Consider the following 7,754-nt stretch of genomic DNA (forward strand, 5'->3'; position numbering starts at 1 on the left):
CTTTTGCAGATATAACAGCCGAACATACTCGTGGCATTCTTTCTTCAATGAAAATCAAATATTGTTTGGAAAGTTCTTCCCAACACTGTTGCAGAAGTTCCCACAAATGTGCTGCACTTGTAGGTTGCTTTGCTTTCACCCTTCTGTCCAGTTCATCCCAAACCAGCTCGATGGGGTTTAAGTCTGGAGACTGTGCTGGGCATTCCATGATTGGAAGCCTACCTTCTTTTTCTTTTCTTCTAAGGTAGTTCTGACATACCCTGGTATGTTTTGGGTCATTATCTTGGTGTTGGATGAACCCCTGACCAACGAGGCATAGACCAGAGGGTATTGCATGGCGCTGAAAAATGCTGTGGTCGCCCTTATGATTCAGGGCACCAGTCACTCTGTGCAAGTCACCAATTCTGGATCCAGCAAAACAGCTCCAGATCATCACGCTTCCTCCTCCATGTTTGACAGCTGGTGTCACACACTGAGGAACCATCATTTTGCCTACTCGACGGTCTACAAAAACCCTGCGTGATGAACCGAAGATTTCAAATTTTGATTCATCGGTCCGTAAGACCTTCTTTCAGTTTTCAGTCGACCACTGGCGGTGCTTCATGGCCCAGGCAAGTCTCTTTTTCTTATTTTGCCAACTGAGCAATGGCTTTCTTATTGCCAATCGACCTGTCAAACCTGCTGCTCGACGTCTTCTCGTCACAGGTGAAACTGTTACCCATCAGTCAAGCCCAATCAAGCCCATCAATATTTGCCCATCAGTCAAGTTACATGGTGAGACTTCCTCACTTCGACCAGTGTTCAGCTGTGCTTGAAGCTGCTGTCCTGTGAGCCACCGATCACACAAGCTGTTGACTCTCAGAAACTTGTCTTCTGATTGTGTTGTGGCTTTGGGTCTGCCAGACCTCTTCCTCTCAGAGTTTCCTCCAGTTTCCTCGTGCCTTTTGATGGTGTAGGAAACTGTACTCACTGACACCTTGGCTTACTTTGCAATTTCTCTAAAGGAAAGACCTCCACTTTTAAGGGTTATAATGGTCTGTCTGTCTTCCTTTGTTAATTGTCTTTTTCTCGCCATTATGACAGCAATATACAAGACCCAGGCGAGACAGCGAGGAGGAGGGTGTGCCTATTATCTGTCGGCCATCCTGCTGGTCCTCCCTGTGATTACATGTACATTGTGAGAGGTAACCATACAGGTATCATAAAAGGTCACCTGAACAGCTGGGTGACCCCCCACATCCCCCCAACCCACCCATCCCACTCTGTTCCCTCTCTCCAGACCTTGACAAAATAACAAGCTGCTCAAACACTTGGAACATGTCTTCCAATCCTGACAAATCTCACACTCTCACGATCTCTCACTCCGACAGGACCGTATGGAAAACCCTCCGATCTACTTTCTTCCCAATCCTCCTGAGAAAGTTCAGTCATTCAAAGTCCTGGGTCTCACTATCAGCCATGATCTTTCTTGGGCAAACCACATTTCAAAATCGTCCTCCAAAGCCAGCTGCTGACTCGGCATCCAACAACATCCTTCCTTGGCACACCTGAACTCCTATCCACCGACAATACCTTCACCGGTATTGAAGCTTGATGGAGGACTGCTCTCCTTTTTTGGCTGGCTCCCCTGCCTCACGTCTTGCGTAGCTTGATGCCGAGGAAACGAAGGTCTTAACGGTTATTGGAATCTCACGCGATGAAGCTGAGTCGATGGGCCTATCACTTCACCATCGCTGACAGGTCGGTAGTTTCTCTGTCACCTACCACCTCTTTTGTCGTCTTGCCTCCTCTGCTCATTCCGTGCTTTGTCCCCCCCCATTCCCCAGGTTTCTCCACGACACATACAGTTCACCAGCAACCCCCTTCCAGTGAAACTACCTAAATCCAGTATCACTGCTCTCCTCCACTCATTTGTTCCTCCTTTTACCACCTGAGGAATCAACTTTCACATCCTCTTCAATCTCATTCTTCCCTCCAGGTCTTCAGGACAGCTGTTCACTACCATCTCAGATCATCCCCAATCCGTCATGATTGCCGAACAAGCGTACTCCGTCATGATGAGGAACCCGACCGTCATGAGTCTCTCGCTCGTTTGATCATTTGAATGAACCCTTGTGTTAAACTCGTTCGGATTGTTTGTGAGTTTAAAACTTCAATCTGGTTTGTAAGTTTGTGGTCATTTTGTCCACCTAAGTCGAGACACCTTGGAAGAGCGAGAACACAGAAAGGAGCAGAAGATGAGAGAACAAGGAGGATGGAAAGGGGAGAAACGCACAAATCCCGGAGTGGAGAAACACTTGGAGGAGTGCACCGGGAATGGAAAGGATATAGGAGGATGAGGGAGGTGGGCTTGGAGAGAGATAACGAGGGTAGAAAAAGATCATGAGTGTGGATGGACCCGAGGTGGTGATGAACCGCCATCTTGAATGGTGTCCAAACACCTTTTCATCCTTAGTTTTATTTGACTTTCAGCTGTTGTTGAGTGAATAAAGTTCAGATGTTGACTCCTCTGTGCGAGTTACTTGTGGATGTAAATGATCCCAATGTGGCAACAATTCCTGTAAAAGCAGAAAACTTCAAGTGCCTGCCATCCATGTACGGATGCCTGTAAATGTGACGCGTTGGCACGCAGGAACAAGGACGATGAAGAGGGCTGATGGTTGTAAGTGATGTATAATGACGTCAGTTTCCCAGGTCCTCGGCCTGACGTTGTGTGCTCACCTTATTCATTGCCAAAAATTATATCCAACCACAATCAAGGAAAGGATCATTGACCAGGATCACCTTCACCCGTCTTGATGAACCTTTCAGGAGATCAGAGTTTGATGTGTGAGCAACAAGACAATTGTGTTGAACTCAATTTATTCTGATCAATCACTCCTTGTTGGAAGAACGTTGTTCAATTACCCTTGGGAAGGCCTCCGTGATTGACCTTTGACCCCATATCGAACCTCATGTATGACCGACACCATTTTGTTTTCTGCTCCTTGGTTAGAGTACATTGTTTTACACCTGCTGTAAACGAAGGTGCAGATTTATTTCGGTGAACATAACTGATCTTGATTTTGGAGACGATATTGCTCCAATCTCAACACACATCGAGAGATGCTCAGACCCGACTCAACCGGGTTGAAACAGCGGCGAAGGGAGTGGGATTGCTCATTAAGGCATCAAACACTGAGGACATTTGATTTAATCAAAATGGAGAACTTTTGGGCGACCAATGGAGAAGCTTAAAGGGGAGCTGGACTTCCAACATCTTGGGTCCAGGATCACCAAAAGGAACAAAGATTTTGAAGTCAGAAAAGCCAAGGCCTGGACAGCGCTCAATCGGGGGCGGCGTTTGGGCCACACAACCCATGCATGTGCCTGGGGTCCCGAGGCAACAAGGGTCCCCCACGTGACCGATGGTGGTGCACAGTCTTCCGAGATGCCCCCCCCCCTCCCGAGGGTGGTACGATCAATAAAACAATGATTGATATTCACCAAAAATTAACTTCATTTTCGTTACACAACAAGCGCGAAGCAAATTGTGTCGGCGCCATCTTCCGACCCCCACATGGGTGGGGGCGAGGATAGGCCAAACAAAGGAGCTGCAAGCTTTGTCTTATGAGACAAGTAGTCTCCCTGGCTAGTTTGCTTGAGAGTGGCCGATGAACTAGCGAATGCATCGGCCACAGACAGACATAAGCAAATTGCATGTTTGAGTGTGACAATAGGGGCCCCCACTGGGCCATCACCATTGTGTCGAGCATGGGGTCTCCAAATGCCTCACGCTTCCACTGCGTTGAATAAGATTAGTATTGTGGAATCAAATATTGACAGAAACCTTATAAAGGTGAAATTCTTCCGCACAACAGTGCAGAGTACGCTTGCTTGTGTATGATGCCAACAGTTGGACCCGGACAAGGACACTCGAGGGGCGACTTGATGGCTGCAACACAAGGTTGTTGAGTGCAGAATCTGGAGAGAGCATCAAACAAATCACGAGCTTGACCGCAGATTGTCCTTTGTACCTCGTACTTAAAAAAAAAGACTCCGATTTGCTGGCCATTGTTGGAGAAGCAAGAAAGAAATTGTATCGCAACTTGTGCTCTGGGAACCCAAGCGAGGCAAGAGGTCTCGTGGCCGCCCCGTTCTCAACGATGTGGATCAGCTCGAGAGGGTTACGAGTGTGACTCGGGACCGGCTGATCGTGAGGATTGGAAGAAACTCATCATAATTACCCAGGTTGCTTCTCACACATGATGAAGATGATGATGATGATGAAGATGTAAAAGTTTCACTTTGCTGCGATGATCCGTGAACTTGCAATCCGCTTTTCAATTTGGGTTTGCCGAGACAGAAAAAAAACAAACTGTGACACCTTTCCATACCCGCTGTGGGGGCACGGAACGTAGTGGAGGGGGTTTCAAAGGTCGGGCCCCTTCTGAGTAAGGACGTGGAACGACCAGGGCGTCTAGTGGTCACTGTGGGTTGAGCAGTGAAGAATGGAGCAGCCATGGTCGGTGAGAGAGCCCGGCACCCTGGAGGTGGAGAGTTTTCTTCCTTTGTGGTGGAGAGTTGATGTGAAAGAGGGAAGTGAATGTTTCACTTCAAATGTAAATTGAAAGTGGTTAACAGGGCTTTTCCACTGGAAATTGAGGGGGCGTGGCTTGTCATCAGAGGCTCCTCCCCAGACAACAAAAGACACACCTCTGTTTTACATTTTTATTTCTTGAAACACCATTTGTTGAAAAAGAATAACAACAACTGAATCAAATAAATAACAGAAAGTACACGTCCCTCGTGTGGATATACTGCAGAGGAGTTTATCCTAAAAACGGAGGTTCAAGATTCCAAACTGTGCTTGCAATCCATGACGGTACAATCAGCGTCAGGGGTTAAGATGCGAGTTTGGCCCCGGGGATTTTTCAACTCAAACAGTAGTTAATGCATGAAATGGTTTCCTTGGGAAAGTAGGATCAGAAGAAGGAGTAAATATTTTAAATTGGATCGCCGACTCTGCATCCGGATGTAATTCACAATCAGACATTTCATGGACTGTCATTAAGTAGCGAAGAAGAAGATTCCCGGATTTAAAACGAACCGGAAGAGTGAGGGTTGAGGCCTTGGGCTGACGCTTTGCGTGTGTGTTCGCAGGTCGCACACTCTCGCTCGACGTCATCACGTTCTCGCTCGACGTCATCACGTTCTCTCTTGTTTTCGCTTCAATATTTTACAACCTTTGTCTCGTCGTGCCTCAACATGAAGAAACCTTTCTCTGTGTGAAATCCAAAGATTTTTTTTGTCTTGGTCCTGGTTTTGCGGCCAAGCAGGACCGCTCCACATCCCCTCACCTCGATCTCAACACCCTCCAGCACCACCACCCACAATTCACAATTCCCACATCACTACCCCAAAACCAGCTCCTAAACACCAAGACCCATACACCACCACCCACAATTCACAATTCCCACACCACTACCCACAAACCAGCTCCTAAACACCAAGACCCAAACAACACCTCCCACAATTCACAACTCCCACATCACTACCCACAAACCAGCTCCTTGACACCAAGACCCTTAGACCACCACCCACAATTCACAATTCCCACATCACGACCCACAAACCAGCTCCTAAACACCAAGACCCATACACCACCACCCACACTTCACAATTCCCACATCACTACCCACAAACTAGCTCCTAAACACCAAGACCCATACACCACCACCCACACTTCACAATTCCCACATCACTACCCACAAACCAGCTCCTAAACACCAAGACCCATACACCACCACCCACAATTCACAATTCCCACACCACTACCCACAAACCAGCTCCTAAACACCAAGACCCATACACCACACCCACACTTCACAATTCCCATACCACTACCCACAAACCAGATCCTAAACACCAAGACCCATACACCACCACCCACACTTCACAATTCCCACACCACTACCCACAAATCAGTCCGAAACACCAAGACCCATACACCACCACCCACACTACACAATTCCCACATCACTACCCCAAAACCAGCTCCTAAACACCAAGACCCATACACCACCACCCACAATTCACAATTCCCACACCACTACCCACAAATCAGTCCGAAACACCAAGACCCATACACCACCACCCACACTACACAATTCCCACATCACGACCCACAAACCAGCTCCAAAACACCAAGACCCATACACCACCACCCACACTACACAATTCCCACATCACGACCCAAAAACCAGGTCCTAAACACCAAGACCCACCCACCACCACCCACACTTCACAATTCCCACCCCACTACCCAAAAACCAGCTCCTAAACACCAAGACTCGTACACCACCACCCACACTTCACAATTCCCACACCACTACCCAAAACCAGCTCCTAAACACCAAGACCCAAACACCACCACCCACACTTCACAATTCCCACACCACTACCCCAAAACCAGCTCCTAAACACCAAGACCCATACACCACCACCCACACTTCACAATTCCCACATCACTACCCACAAACCAGCTCCTAAACACCAAGACCCATACCCCACCACCCCCACTTCACAATTCCCACACCACCACCCCAAAACCAGCTCCTAAACACCAAGACCCATACACCACCACCCACACTTCACAATTCCCACATCACGACCCACAAACCAGCTCCAAAACACCAAGACCCAAACACCACCACCCACACTTCACAATTCCCACATCACGACCCACAAACGAGCTCCTAAACACCAAGACCCATACACCACCACCCACACTTCACAATTCCCACATCACGACCCACAAACCAACTCCTAAACACCAAGACCCATACAGTACCACCCACACTTCACAATTCCCACATCACTACCCACAAACCAGCTCCTAAACACCAAGACCCATACACCACCACCCACACTTCACAATTCCCACATCACTACCCCAAAACCAGCTCCTAAACACCAAGACCCATACACCACCACCCACACTTCACAATTCCCACATCACTACCCCAAAACCAGCTCCAAAACACCAAGACCCAAACACCACCACGCACACTTCACAATTCCCACATCACTACACACAAAGCAGCTCCAAAACACCAAGACCCATACACCACCACCCACACTTCACAATTCCCACATCACGACCCACAAACCAGCTCCTAAACACCAAGACCCATACACCACCACCCACACTACACAATTCCCACATCACGACCCACAAACCAGCTCCGGAACACCAAGACCCATACACCACCACCCACACTTCACAATTCCCACATCACGACCCACAAACCAGCCCCTAAACACCAAGACCCATACACCACCACCCACACTTCACAATTCCCACACCACTACCCACAAACCAGCTCCTAAACACCAAGACCCAAACACCACCACCCACACTTCACTATTCCCACACCACTACCCACAAACCAGCTCCTAAACACCAAGACCCATACACCACCACCCACACTTCACAATCTCCATACCACCAGCGACAAATTCATTCGAGTGACAAACATTGCACGAAATACCTTTCTACCAAAGGAACCTCAATGACTAGTGGTTGCTTGTAAAGGTGTTCAGCAGAAGAGATAGCAGAGGTAGGTCGATGGTATTCATGGAATACTTACCCCAAATAGTCTTGAGAAGGTCTTGGTAAGAGCCAACTCTTCTGGCGGCAATCTTATAATTAAAAAAAATTAAATTCAAATCAAGTAGAACAACTTTTTGTTCCTCATCGGCTGTTTCGGAGA

Source organism: Eptatretus burgeri, unplaced genomic scaffold (assembly GCF_056783735.1).
Source record: "Eptatretus burgeri isolate ZD-2024b unplaced genomic scaffold, Ebu_testis_v1 Ebu_testis_scaffold_3154, whole genome shotgun sequence".
In the NCBI taxonomy this organism is placed as follows: domain Eukaryota; kingdom Metazoa; phylum Chordata; class Myxini; order Myxiniformes; family Myxinidae; genus Eptatretus; species Eptatretus burgeri.